The sequence below is a fragment of the Borostomias antarcticus genome, assembly GCF_949987555.1.
Source record: "Borostomias antarcticus genome assembly, chromosome: 11".
NCBI lineage: Eukaryota > Metazoa > Chordata > Actinopteri > Stomiiformes > Stomiidae > Borostomias > Borostomias antarcticus.
Window position 1 is genome coordinate 978,159 of NC_140244.1, and position 14,715 is coordinate 992,873.

A 14,715-nucleotide genomic window follows, 5' to 3' on the forward strand; every position below is an offset into this window, starting at 1 on the left:
GTGATCAGTGTGTGTTGTTCTGGCCTCCATTAAGACTGGTCTCTATGTGCGTTAGATTTAGTGCAGTGTGTGCTTGAGGATTATGTCGTCTCTGTGGTAACCACAGGAGAGAAGCCCCTATCTTTGTCCTTTAGGATCTGCTATGTCTTAAAGGGGAAGTGCGGTATTTATCCACCATGTGAGAATGATCACATTATTGGCATGGACTTTGTGATAGATCAATCAATCAATCAATCAATCAATCAATCAATCAATCAAGCAATCAATCAATCAATCAATCAATCAATCAATCAATCAATCAATCAATCAATCAAAGCTTTATTTGTATAGCACATTTCATACACAGAGGCAACACAATGCGCTTTACAGAGAACAAGGGAGGTGGGCATACGACCCACTCTCTACATATTCCAGAGGGAAGCAAAAAAAACAGTATCACCCAGGGGCCAGAAAAGTGAGCTGTAATTTTTTTTAGATAGATATCTCTGAACGTTAAAATTCTAAAATGAACTGGCCTTTTTCCCCTGTGAATAACATTCTCTTAACTCAATCTATTATATATTTTTAGTCGAATGATTATGTTAATAGTTGATTTACTTTCATTGATAAAACAAAGCCCAATCCCAATGTCTGCCCTAAACCCTCAAGCCCTGAACCCTCACAGACTAACAGTATTGACATCATCTGGATTCAAGATTCAAGATTTCTTTATTCGTCACATGTAACATACGTGTACAGTCACAGTGAAAGGTTGCTGCCGACTCCAAGATTATGCTAAATAACATAGACTCCTATACTCAATTATTTACAAGTTACAAATTTACAAATTACACAATAAGTAACATTTCTATACAGTATAAAAAGGATAAGAAGATAGACATTGGTCTGGAAGGATTGTGTACATTTATATATGGATATAAATCATAATTAAATCAATAATAACCAGGGGGGGGGGGGGGGGGTTATGTACATGCTATAGCATTTATGGTTATGTTATGTACACTAGTTATCTATATACACTAGATGTTGTAGATAGAGTTATTAAGGTGCCGGATGGCTTGTGAGAAGAAGCTCTTCCTGAGTCTCTCCGTGCTCGCCATGTGAGTGCGGTATCTCTTCCCTGACCGCACCAGAGAGAACAGTCCATTTCCTGGGTGGCTGGGGTCTCACAGGATCCTGTTGGTCCTGCATCTGGTGTAGATGTCCTCGAGGTGGGGGCGTGGCCCCCCCAAGTTACGTTCAGCTGACCGTACCACTCTCTGTAGGGCCTTGTGATCCTGAGAGCTGCTGTTTCCGTACCAGGTGGTGATATTCCCAGTCAGGATGCTCTCGGTCGTGGATGAGTAGAAGCTCCGTCGAATCTGGTGGGACACATTGAATTTCCTCAGTTGTCTGAGGTGGTACAGTCTCTGACGTGCTTCTGGTAAAGTAGTTGAGAGGCTGCAAGGGCTCGAAATTGTATAAAAAGGAATGGGACAGCACTTGTGACATCACGTTACGTTGACACCAAAACATATTTCTTGCTATTGTGGGTTTGGGACTTTTTATTTTCCGTATCAATTTTCCGTTGTTTTTCTTGTAGGCCTACATGCAAATTAATTTTGGGCTGAGTCAAATTCCCTTTACATTAGCACAACCCTCTATGTTACCCTCAAAAGATTTCTGTTCAACTTGTTTAAATCATTTCATGTTGTGGTCTTAAGTGACAGTAACTACATTAACTACATACAGTACTGCCTGTGATTCTTGTTTGTGATGAATCCAAAAGTATTTACTCAAGAATGACAACACACATTTCTGCACCTCACAACTCTTTCCATATTCATGCTGGAAATCTCAATTCAAAGAATACTACACCGAGATGGAAGATTAACTTAGCTTCTCACTGGAGAATCATATGATTTATGGCAACAGAAATCTATGTAATTTATAAAAATAGCCTACATATTTTGAAACAAATCAAATTATACAATCCCATAGGGGTAATAACCTATGCATAAAAATATTGAAACCAACATTTTTTTAAGGCTACTTGTGCAGATAAGCAAGTCCAGCTAAAAACTTGAAAACATATTTTGTTTTGTAACATGAACACTAGTGTTGGTTGATCCGTCCGTGCTTGTTTATCGGCCCTTCTTCAGGTAACCCTGTAATTCACGTCACAACTGTGCGTAATTCCCTCAGGCAAAGTCTGCAGAAGTGCAGACTCAAAATGTCTGCCAAAGAGCCCTCATGCACTTGACGATTTGACAATGGGACTAGAGCCCTGAGCCCTCACTCGCTTACTGTAGCAGGAACGCCAGTCTCCCAGATAGCAAGCGGATGTGTAATGATTCTGGGCCATATATGGGCCTGAACTAAGCCACAAGGGCCAGATCTGGCCTGTATATGGCCCAGATCCGCTTGCTATCTGGGCTGTGAGTGCGTAAGGGTGGACGTCGGGACTGGGTCACATCTACATTGTGTTTTGGGGTGGGCATCTCTTATCCCCCTCTCGCCTGTCAGGTTCCGCCTTCAAACTGAATCCCAGGCTTTCATCTCTCAGCACTTTTGCTGAAGCCTGAACCTTCAGATGAAAACTCACTCTCGTCTCAACACTTATTTTTTTTCAGTCGTAAACAGATGTGGCAATGCGTTTGAACGCTTGTGTTAAGCAACAAGACGACCGCTGATAAAAGCAATGACTTGAGTGGGAGGTAGCTGCAACTCCTCCGCACTTTAGGAAAAAGACAGTTGGCTCTTGAGTTTCCCCCAGTACACCACCGAGGGAAGGGTACCGTTGTCAACAGATCCAGCTCTAGCCCAGATAGCAAGCGGATGTGTAATAATTCTGGGCCATATATGGGCCAATAAGGGCCAGATCTGGCCTTTATATGGCCCTGATCCGCTTGCTATCTGGGAGGAACCTGTCAGGAACCCCAAGTAAGTCCCTTAAAGAAAACCCAAGACTCAGATTGAAGGATTAATTAAAATGTGTTTTAGGTATTCTTAAAGGACTAGTTTAGTATTTAGCATTATAAGCCTTGTTATAAGGTTATTTAGGATCATATACAACACAGTCCATATAACAATTTTGACAGACTGTGCACTTGAGATATTATCGCGCTCATTTCAAATGTCACAGCTAAGTACACGATGGGATCTCTATTGGCCCATATATGAGACCATGTAATCTCTCCGTTTACAGGCAGTTTGCATGTTCTCCCCGTGTTCGCAACCCAGATAGCAAGCGGATCTGGGCCATATACAGGCCAGATCTGGCCCTTATTGGCCCATATATGGCCCAGAATCATTACACATCCGCTTGCTATCTGGGAAGGGTTTCCCCCATAAATATGAAAAACATGAATATGTATTATTCTATATATTGTAATATATTGATTATCATATATTATTCTATATAGTTCCTTCATATATTTCACATACTATAATATATAGTGAGCAGCACCTACTGAAGGAAAGGTTTCACTTCATATAATTTGCATCAATTTAAAAACATTTGAAACTCATTCTCAATAACAGATCATTTTGTCACAGAACTCAACAAAGAAACTCAATACCAGTGTGTTATAGCAGCTGACGTGTTAGTCACTCATCAAGTCTGTCACTGCACCATAGGTGCCCAAATAGCAAGCTGATCTGGGTCATATATGGGCCGGAACTAAGCCACAAGGGCCAGATCTGGCCTGTATATGGCCCAGATCCGCTGCTATCTGGGTGCAAAGGTGTGAAGGCAGCAAATCTAAAACGATAGGCCAGGGACAAAGTGATAATCTGCATGCTAGCTGCTCATTATGTCATAGACCTGCTAACTCTAAGAGTTGCTCTTAACTTGCCTACCCAGATAGCAAGCGGATCTGGGCCATATACAGGCCAGATCTGGCCCTTGTGGCTTAGTTCCGGCCCATATATGGCCCAGAATCATTACACATCCGCTTGCTATCTGGGTAACTCTAAGAGTTGCTCTTAACTTGCCTAACTCTAAGAGTTGCTCTTAACTTGCCTAACTCTAAGAGTTGCTCTTAACTTGCCTAACTCTAAGAGTTGCTCTTAACTTGCCTAACTCTAAGAGTTGCTCTTAACTTGCCTAACTCTAAGAGTTGCTCTTAACTTGCCTAACTCTAAGAGTTGCTCTTAACTTGCCTAACTCTAAGAGTTGCTCTTAACTTGCCTAGCAAAATAAAGGTTCATGATGATTGATGACTCTTCATTATCTGCTTAACAATGACAAAAGAGGCACAGCTCATACTACATGAGAAGCCGTGCGCTATGCAACGGTTGAGCTGCCACACAAATCCTGTATAGAAATGCTATCCAGCGATCCTACTAGGCTAATGTAATGACTACAACATCTTTGTTCTTATTGTGCGTAGATCCCCCTGGGTCTGGCTGGGTAGGCTATAGTAGACACTTGCAGAAAAACTGAATGTCCAGATGAGGGTTGAAATAAAAATGTTCTTGATTTATTGTTCCAGAAATTATGTTCAAAATGAAAGCATACTGTTCACGTTATCAAAATAATAAGCATATAGAACACTGGCAAGCAAGTATTGTATTAACGAGCTGCAAGGTCTAAAGTCTGTGTGCTTTTCCAATTAACATCACAAAAAGGATAACATAAAGAATTGGCTCCTACAGATAACGTTTCCTGCTACAACATGTACGAAGCCTCAGACCGGCTGTAATGCTCTTGCAACCAACAACCTTATCCCAGAAAAAAAGAGCTGTATCCCACCATGCACCAGAGAGAACAATTAGGGTGTCAGAAATACCACCTGTCATGTTTCTGTCAGAGGCGGAGACGCAGAAACTGTCCCAGGTGAGGTTACAGCTGCCAACTCTATCACAGAGGGATGCCTGCTGGGATCGTTCATCAGCCAAGACAGAATGGAGGGTAATTTCAGCACCTGTACAGTAACAGACACACACACACACACACACACACGCACACACACACACATACGTGTGCACACATACACACACATACATACATACATACACACATGCACGCACACACACGCATTCACACACACATACGTGTGCACACACACACATACAGGTACATACATACATACACACATGCACGCACACACACGCATTCACACACACACACACACACACACACACACACATACGTGCGCACACACACACACACACACTGTGTGTGTAGCTGTCCGGGTGCTGAAATTACAATCTGTCCTGTGCTGTGTGTTTGTGTCGCTGTCCAAGTGCTTAAATCACAATTTGCCCTCCTACATTCTCTAAATATCTCTTTCAGAGTCTGACATGTTTTTCTTTTTAGGTATTACAATCAGAGAAATAGGAAGAGAGAGAGAGAGGGAGAAGAGAGAGACAGAGAGAGAGATACAGAGAGAGAGAGACCATGTGTGTCTTGTATGCAGGTGGTGAGGCGTTGTGGGTGGACAGTGATTGCTTCAATGACTTATCTTCCCTCGCGTCTCTGTGTAGCCTGCTCCTCTCCTGCCCTGGGCGATGGTTTGTGTTCATTAGGCCTACCCACACACTGCCCACGTTCGGCTGACTACAGACACTTCAGGGAAATCACTCGGCCATGCTACAGCCATTCATTACTGCTAGTTTTAGTTGTACCATAAAGACCAGTAAAACGAATGCGAGGATAGAAAACATGCTATCCTGAGATGAATAACAACCTTCTTTAAACGCCAACGGAATGTTTTGTGTGTAAAAAAATTAATGTTGAGTGTAGTAAAACATTTTTTGTGTGATCAAATACAAAAATTCGGCACACATTTCTTTATTTACTTCAACAGACTTTTCTGTTTCGGTAGCCCACACTGCTGTGTGAACTCTTAGCATATCCATATCCAGAGTGTTGAAGGGTATTATGATTTATCAGAACTTGAGATGCAAATAACATGTCAGTGGATGCAGCCAAAGTATTCTCCATCTCAACTCAAAACAATGAAGGAAAAATCGGGGATTCGTACTGTATCAGCATTAGCTATTATCAGTTCGCCAGTTGGCTTAATCAATCAGACTACCAATTGTATTTCCAAATATTCTTCTTCTTCCCAGGAAGTCTGACTTCCCATGCATGAAAAATCATCAAACTTTGCACACAGGTCCAGTCCTATAGGTCCAGGAGTCCTCAACTGGCATTGTGGACCAATAGTCCTGATCAATGGACTGCACTTATATAGCGCTTTTCCACCTTAGCACTCAAAGCGCTTTACAATGGCCTCTCATTCACCCATTCACAAGGACATGACCTTCCCTTGGTGTGTGGTTGTGAGTCCAAGCCCTGGGTGATGCAGAATAAACATGTTCCAGATAGCAAGCGGATCTGGGCCATATACAGTCCAGATCTGGCCCTTGTGGCTTAGTTCCGGCCCATATATGGCCCAGAATCATTACACATCCGCTTGCTATCTGGGGTTAATGCCTACTCAGGCATTGTACTGTTTGGATTTCAGACACATGATTTTTAAGATTCTAGTTCATCTGGAAAGGCTTTTTTAAATATTTAGCAGCGAACTATTAAGTCGCAGCACATACGTGTGTAAACGTCCGCAAACTAGGTAGCCTAGCAACATAAACAATAACAATAGCTTCCTGAATCCCCTCTGCGGATTGATCTACACATCTACAACGGTCGCTTCAATACAAGTCAATGGATTTCATAAAATGATCAATAAAACCCTACAACCGATATTGATGTCAGAACACCAACAGACACCAATTACCCCCTCGGTGAGCTTCTTGTCTTTGAAATCGAGAGTTTAACATGTTTTTGAATGATTTTTCAAGGTGCCCACACACATCCATTGTATGACCAAAACGGTAGTAGAGCAATTATCAGACTTTCTCAAAAGTGCTAGTTTTGTCAACGTTTTGATCTGAACCATTGTATATGATCATAAGTAACCTTAAAACAGGGCTAAACATGCATTTTCCCTTTACTACTCCTTTAAGACATTTTAAAGATGCATTTGTCATTTCTCTCCTTCCTCTTCCTCAAAACGCCCCGGCCCCTGATCCAGAGTTGCCCAGAAGCTGTAAGCTCGTCCGGACTTCATCCTCCGGAACTGCTGCCCAGCCATTTCTCCTCCCTGGAACCAAACCAGTTCCTACTCTCTCTCTGCTGGGATGCTTTTCTACAGCCTGGCACATCCTACTGGCGTCCTCGTTGTTCAGAAGACACATGAATCCACAAGGGGAGGGGGAGGGGGGGAGGGGGGGGTTGCCGACCGATGCCAGTTCATTCGCGGAAGCTTGGCGCCACTGAACATGAAACAGTGTAATAAAAACCCATCTGTTGGAAGACTGAAGCCGAGCCAGCGGACAGTGCTGGACTCTGCGCTGAGGTGTTTGACCGTGACAGCGGCATAAAGGCCTCGCTCAGGCCTTCCACACATTCAAGGATGGTTAGTTTCAGTTTACCGTTTCAGATGGTCGAGGGGTGGGGGTGGTGCCAGTGCATTTGCAAATTCAAGGTTGCTGGGTTTAGGTTCGTTTTTTGAGGTCTCAGAGGAGTATAGGGTGTCGTTAGCGTTTTGTTTTGTACGCACGCGGTCGGACATATTAACAGTGCGTATTTTGTGACGTCACCGTACTATCTAACGCAACATCCCCCCAAAAAACAGACTGGCATCGCTGTGTTGAACGCGCTACAGCAGAAACTCCGCTCACTCTAAATCATTTCACGGCCCATTGCTTTCCAAATAAGCCGTTGTCATGACAACTGTACTGTATACCAGTTGGAAGGAAACAGTTGTTCTGGGAATGCAAATTGATTGCCGCTGAAGTCTATTCATGCTCCCGGTGAACTGATGTCGGGGTGTCCCTCTGGGAATAGTGATGGGGACGCTCTGTTCGTCCTGGAACAACTGCATGATTACACACTAGTTTTATTTTTTTTACAAAGATACAATGTCTCTCCATGAGAACAACTGTGCTTTCGGGTGGATACGGGTCACAACGACCTTTACTTCTCTTCATGTGTCTCTCATTTCCTCCACTCTTTTTTATTTTAATACGCTCCTCTCTTGCACCCGGAGCTATTTGAATACGTTCCACACCCTTGAATTTCAATTTACATACTTAGTGAAGGTATTGAATGGCGCTACAGCCCCCGTTCCAGTTTCAACCTGCGATCTTGGAAGGAGGCCTGTTCAAATATCAAAGCCTCAGAGTGTTCTGTAATGCATATTCAGTACTCACTGGGATCGAACCACTAGGACTGGGAGGGGTGGAGCAGATTGTAGCGAACCGCACGTCACCCAGATAGCAAGCGGATGTGTAATGATTCTGGGCCATATATGGGCCGGAACTAAGCCACAAGGTCCAGATCTGACCTGTATATGGCCCAGATCCGCTTGCTATCTGGGCAAAGCATGAGTCACGCATTCTTTAAGGCGTCAGTGGCATTGCATCGAGATTCACATAGTATTTCTTGAGACTAAGGGGTCAGTGTGTGTGCTATACAGTAATTGGATACTGGGCAAAATATTGTTTATTTTGTTTGTGGGTACACTGTCGATACTGAGGGACATTTCATAGCATTACAGTATGTCTATTGTAAAGTCAGAGGTTGAGCATTCCAAAATGGCCGCACGACAAAAGCTTGTTGACACAGGCAAACATCAAAGCCTGTAGGACTCTCCGAGTGTGATGCTTTTGTGTTTTGGTCTCAAAGCCACCGAGTGCAACTGAATACCTAGACGCCAAAGGACTGACCGCTTCAAACAGCTGACCAGTGGTCGGTTGAGGGAGAACAGGGAGACAGGAGAGGGAAGAGGCCAGGAAACTGATTAAAATCGGTGGACAATTTAACCGCAGTTTGCTGCAATCAACACATGTGGTTTCCAAACGCCTCAGACAGCCAGCTGCTCGCTGTGATGTCAAAGATTGCATCGCCTCCTGTGTGAAATACTTACCCTAATGATTGTGTGTTAACACCGCGTGTGTTAATGGCGAGAACATACGTCTTGAGTGCTTTCCCAGGTCCCCGTGGACGAGCGATGTTGAGAATCCAGAGTGAAAGGGATCTGGAATAAGCTCTTCGAAGCTCCATTGATCTCTGTGTCATTAGCTGTGTATTAGGAGCAGTGATCAAGCACAGCAGAGACGAAGCCACTCCTTACCCTGTGGCTGGCTGGCTAGATTTTATGTCGGAGCTTCACAAACAATGCCCAGATAGCAAGTGGATCTGGGCCATATACAGGCCAGATCTGGCCCTTGTGGCTTAGTTCCGGCCCATATATGGCCCAGAATCATTACACATCCGCTTGCTATCTGGGCTATATGTTCTCATTGGATTTTGTAACTGTGTACATCTCTATTCAATCATCCAACAGGGTTGATCATTGTCAGGGAAGAATTTTTACAGCTCACTTTTCTGGCCCCTGGGTGATACTGTTTTTTTGCTTCCCTCTGGAATATGTAGGGGTGGGTCGTATGCCCACCTCCCTTGTTCTCTGTAAAGCGCATTGTGTTGCCTCTGTGTATGAAATGCTCTATACAAATAAAGCTTTGATTGATTGATTGATTCATTGATTGATTGATTGATTGTCATTGTTTCAACAGAGCATAATTGTCTGTAACAATCCAGATTTGGACAAACAAGACCTTCCCTTCTTTCCCAGCGAAGTCAACGTGATGAAACGTCAATCTCGATACGGAACATTGCCGCAGTCGGTGACGTATGCGCTCGTGCATACGAAGCACGACATGTTCATCGGGACACAGCATCATGTCGGCGTATCCGTATTCATTACATGTTTCTGTCAAGCCACATTAGCCCCAGAAGGAAGCCGGCGAAACAAAAGAGCGGGTTTAATGGGTGTAACCTCCCAGCTGCCGGCGCCGTCAGTTGACACCTTCGCTCTTCGGAGGTAGCCAATTTGAAACTGTTCCAGAAATGAACGGCGGAGATCTACCGGAGCGAGGAATCTGCAGTCAGTGAACCAGGAAATGGTAGCGAGGTTTTATCATCATATAATTTTTCCTGAACGGTCAGAGATACGACAGGTGGAGACAGAAGAGAACTGCTTGGCTTGAGAAGTGCCTGACGGGAAATTGATGGAACTGTTGGGGTGTGAAACCATATATTCCTCCCTGTTTTACAATAGAACATTTATTTAAAGGTCACATGTGAGCAAATACATCACAACAGTCAGAACCAAGGTAGCAAGCAGTTGAAAGTACCCAGATAGCAAGCGGATCTGGGCCATATACAGGCCAGATCTGGCCCTTGTGGCTTAGTTCCGGCCCATATATGGCCCAGAATCATTACACATCCGCTTTCTATCTGGGTATGGTACGGCAGGTCACATTAGAAGGCTGTGATTTTCATTGACTGTATGGATATAAGTGTTCATAGAATTGGTCAAATATACTTACATTACTGGGTATCATACCACAGGGACAAGGGGGAGGTACAGTTTTATAACAATAAAAATGAAGTGCCTCTACTTTTCTTAGGCTCTTGCTCTATTATGTAATTCTTCAAGGTTCATGTTCTAGACCAGAGAGTTCCAGGAGGGACCAGAGAGTTCCAGGAGGGACCAGAGAGTTCCAGGAGGGACCAGAGAGTTCCAGGAGGGACCAGAGAGTTCCAGGAGGGACCAGAGAGTTCCAGGACAAGCCTCCAAAGTAACACTGTTACTTTTCCATTGGTCTTCAACATCCAACACCCAGATAGCAAGCGGATCAGGGCCATATACAGGCCAGATCTGGCACTCCTGGCTTAGTTCCGGCCCATATATGGCCCAGATCCGCTTGTCTGGGCACGTTGTTCACATTAGCCCTGTTTTAATACCCTTTAATTCACCTGTCTCCCCTTCTTCCTTAGATAGATAGATAGATAGATAGATAGCTAGCTAGCTAGCTAGCTAGATAGATAGATAGATAGATAGATAGATAGATACACAATTTGTATTCTTGCCTTTTTATCGTATGTGTTGTCAGTTAGTTGATTTTATTGTTATTTGTTTTCATGTAGGACTACAGATGGAATGTAGCTCTGAGCTAAATCTAGTGTATCCATTTTAATGTTCTTGAACATTTTATGTACGTGCACATTGTCCTGTCCAAATAAACTTTTTGAATGAATGAAGAAAGGGAGGAGGGTTTTTTAAATATGGAGACCACTGCTTCTCGATGCTCCAGCCGACCTACAAGAGAGGAACATTCCTCAAACTGTCTGCTCTGCCAATCTCCATCTTGGCAAAGCTATATTCTCCACCCAACAACATTTGACTCACAAAATAGCCTTTTGGACGTGATACCTCATGTCATTTACATGCTAAAGAGCTCAACCATCAGAGAGAGAGAGGAGCCTTGGGATTTGTATGCCTTCCGGAGCCAAATCCCTGTGAATCGTGTAAAGAATAGTGGCTTCCGAAAACAGCCTTAGAACAGTCGCAGAACGATTGCGCATGCAAGCTGATTCACCCACATTTTTTAAGCCCTCACCTCGTGCAGCAAGGCTCCAGTTATTCGGTTTCTCTGAAGCTCGGAGCGGGGTTTAATATTCATGAGGCGCCGCCGCCGCGCAGCCCGAGATTCGCTGTGCGCACGGCCGCCAAAAGATATTTTGTTCCCTCTGCATTAAAGTGGTAGATGAGGTAAACAGAGCGGGGAAGAGGAAATAACTACACCAGAGAGCGGCCATTTTGAAGACACATTGCCGCTTCTGCAGTAGTCTATTCAGTGAATCAACAGATGGATTAACTTCAAAGCACTCTACTAAAGCACAATTGGCACATAACTTAGACAAATCTAACTTTTACATTTAACATTTGCATATTCATTCCACTCTGTGCAATCCACGTGACACACTCATTTGTCTTTTGCGCATCCTGTAGATTGCTTATAGTAGGCTACTTTTGATTGATATGCTGCACAAGTTCAATCAGTAATTGAGTTGTGACAATGTGCCCCATAAGGATGGTCCAGGTCCAGCCTTGTGGAAAGGGGGGGGGTTGTTTTTTTCTTTTTTTTCTTCTCACAGACTATTTTGATTCGTGGGCGAGTTGTTGACGGGGGGGGGGGGGGACCTTTAGTCTTAAATTCGGGACCTTGGTCGCGAGGGGGGGTTCGTTCGATCCAACCGACCCCCCCTGGCTACGGGCTTGTGGTCTGCATGGTGTAATTTATAGCCTTCAGCAATTAGCCACAATATGAATGAACAAACCTGTTTTAAATGTAATTTTGAGAATGACCGTTTGTCCTCTATCACAGACCTGCCGATGATAGACTGGCCTATGGAGAAGAAGATGGCTCTGGTGTTCTTGTAGCCTGCTGAATGCAGCAGGTGAAAACCAGCAGGATGTGTCAGAGGAAGCTCAATAAATTATGGATGTTATGAAGTCTCTGAGGAAGCTGTCGGCCTTGAAATCTGCTCCCAGGTTGAGGTGCATTCTCAGGTCTCTCCCTTCATTTATGCTGCGCTATAACCATCAAGCCCCCGCCACACACACACACACACACACACACGCACGCACGCACGCACGCGCACGCACGCGCGCACGCACACACACGCACACACACACACACACACACACACACACAGGCTTACTTACCTGTACACTTAAATGCAAGAACACACAAACGTATGCGCATATATACAGACATGCATGTACACACACACGCACACACACGCACACACACACACACACGCACACACACACACACACACACACACACACACACACACACACACACACACACACAGGCTTACTTACCTGTACACTTAAATGCAAGAACACACAAACGTATGCGCATATATACAGACATGCATGTACACACACACGCACACACACACACACGCACACACACACAGGCTTACTTACCTGTACACTTAAATGCAAGAACACACAAACGTATGCGCATATATACAGACATGCATGTACACACACACACACACACACACACGCACGCACGCACACACACACACACACGCACACACACACACACACACACACAGGCTTACTTACCTGTACACTTAAATGCAAGAACACACAAACGTATGCGCATATATACAGACATGCATGTACACACACACGCACACACGCACGCACACACACACACACGCACACACACACACACACAGGCTTACTTACCTGTACACTTAAATGCAAGAACACACAAACGTATGCGCATATATACAGACATGCATGTACACACACACGCACACACACGCACACCCACACACACACACACACACACACACACGCACACACACACACACACACACACACGCACGCACACACGCCTCATCCCTGGACGAGGTTGTCTGAAGCACTTAGCTGTGCGGAGCGGTGGAGCCCAGAGCTGCCAGGCAGGTGCTGGGTCCTTTCTCTGGGCCTCACGTCTGTCTACATCAGCTTCAATTTCACCCTCAGCTCTCGTGACTGGAGCCTGGGGCCGACATCTCCACGACGAGAGCATGATAGCACCCCTGCACAGAGAAAAGGAAGGGAAAAGGCTTTCAAACCAAGCTCAAAGTCAACGTGGAAGTCTTTTTCTGACAATCCCTTAAGGTTAACTGGTTGGTTTTCAAACGGTGAGTGAATCTTTGATCAAGACGGACGGTCGATCCTTCAAGAGTATATCTGTGAATTTTGTATGTCTGTGAATTTTTAAGAAAAAAAAACATACATTTAAATCACATTTAAATCCTTCACTGAAGCTAAGTCGAGCAAAATAATGCAATACAGACAAATAAGGTCTTTCAATATTTTTATTCCCATATTTTGCTCTCTAGTCAGCAATATCTCCTATGAAATTGGACAGCCACACATCTACTATATGGATATTATGAACTTCAACGGCACTTCACATTCTTAGAACCTATTTAACCTTATTTGAACATATTTCTAAACAGACTGGCCCCGGTAGATGTAAAATACTTGCCCAGATGGAGCTTTGTCAAGAAGAGAAATAGTTCTCGCGCTGCTAATGGTAATTAATTACACTCTCAAGCCAAACAAGTGAGTGTGAGGGCTGCATACTAATTGTGGGCCGATTGCACTCCCTTAACGGAGCAGAGATACAGTCGACTATTAGACTAACCGTACAGTACATCCCTACTTGCTCTCTCATTATTAGGAGAGCTGAATAGAATGCTTAGTCTTGTCATTACTGTTGTGTTGGTGAGTATTGTATTAATGAGATAATGTTGAGTCGCTACAAAACACAGACATAGTAGTTGACTTTAACGTGTACATGAAGTATTGTTCTTCTAATATGAAAGGCTGCATCGTTTGGTGGGGAGCGTGCACTTGATAGCACCACGTACCCAGATAGCAAGCAGATCTGGGCCATATATGGGCTGGAACTAAGCCACAAGGGCCAGATCTGGCCTGTATATGGCCCAGATCCGCTTGCTATCTGGGTAGTGAATAGATACAGAGTTTTGGTGAGGGCATCTCCTCGAGGCAGGATAATGCAGAAGCGGATGGCCAAAAAGCCAAGGGGCTCTCTTGGCTTAATGATGTTCTTACAGATGGTGAACCAAGATGAATTGCCCATGACCCGTTATATTCACCAAGGTACCTCTGTTGCCAATGTTTCTGCAACGTTGCAGTAAAGTCTAATTAGACTTAGGAGGGTAAAGTTATTATCGACCATAGATGGACGTTGTCACAACAACGTTGATGCAACCCACTGTGTTAGTAGGGGTCACACTTAGACTCAAAGAATTCTGTCAATATGAATGCAAGTGAAACT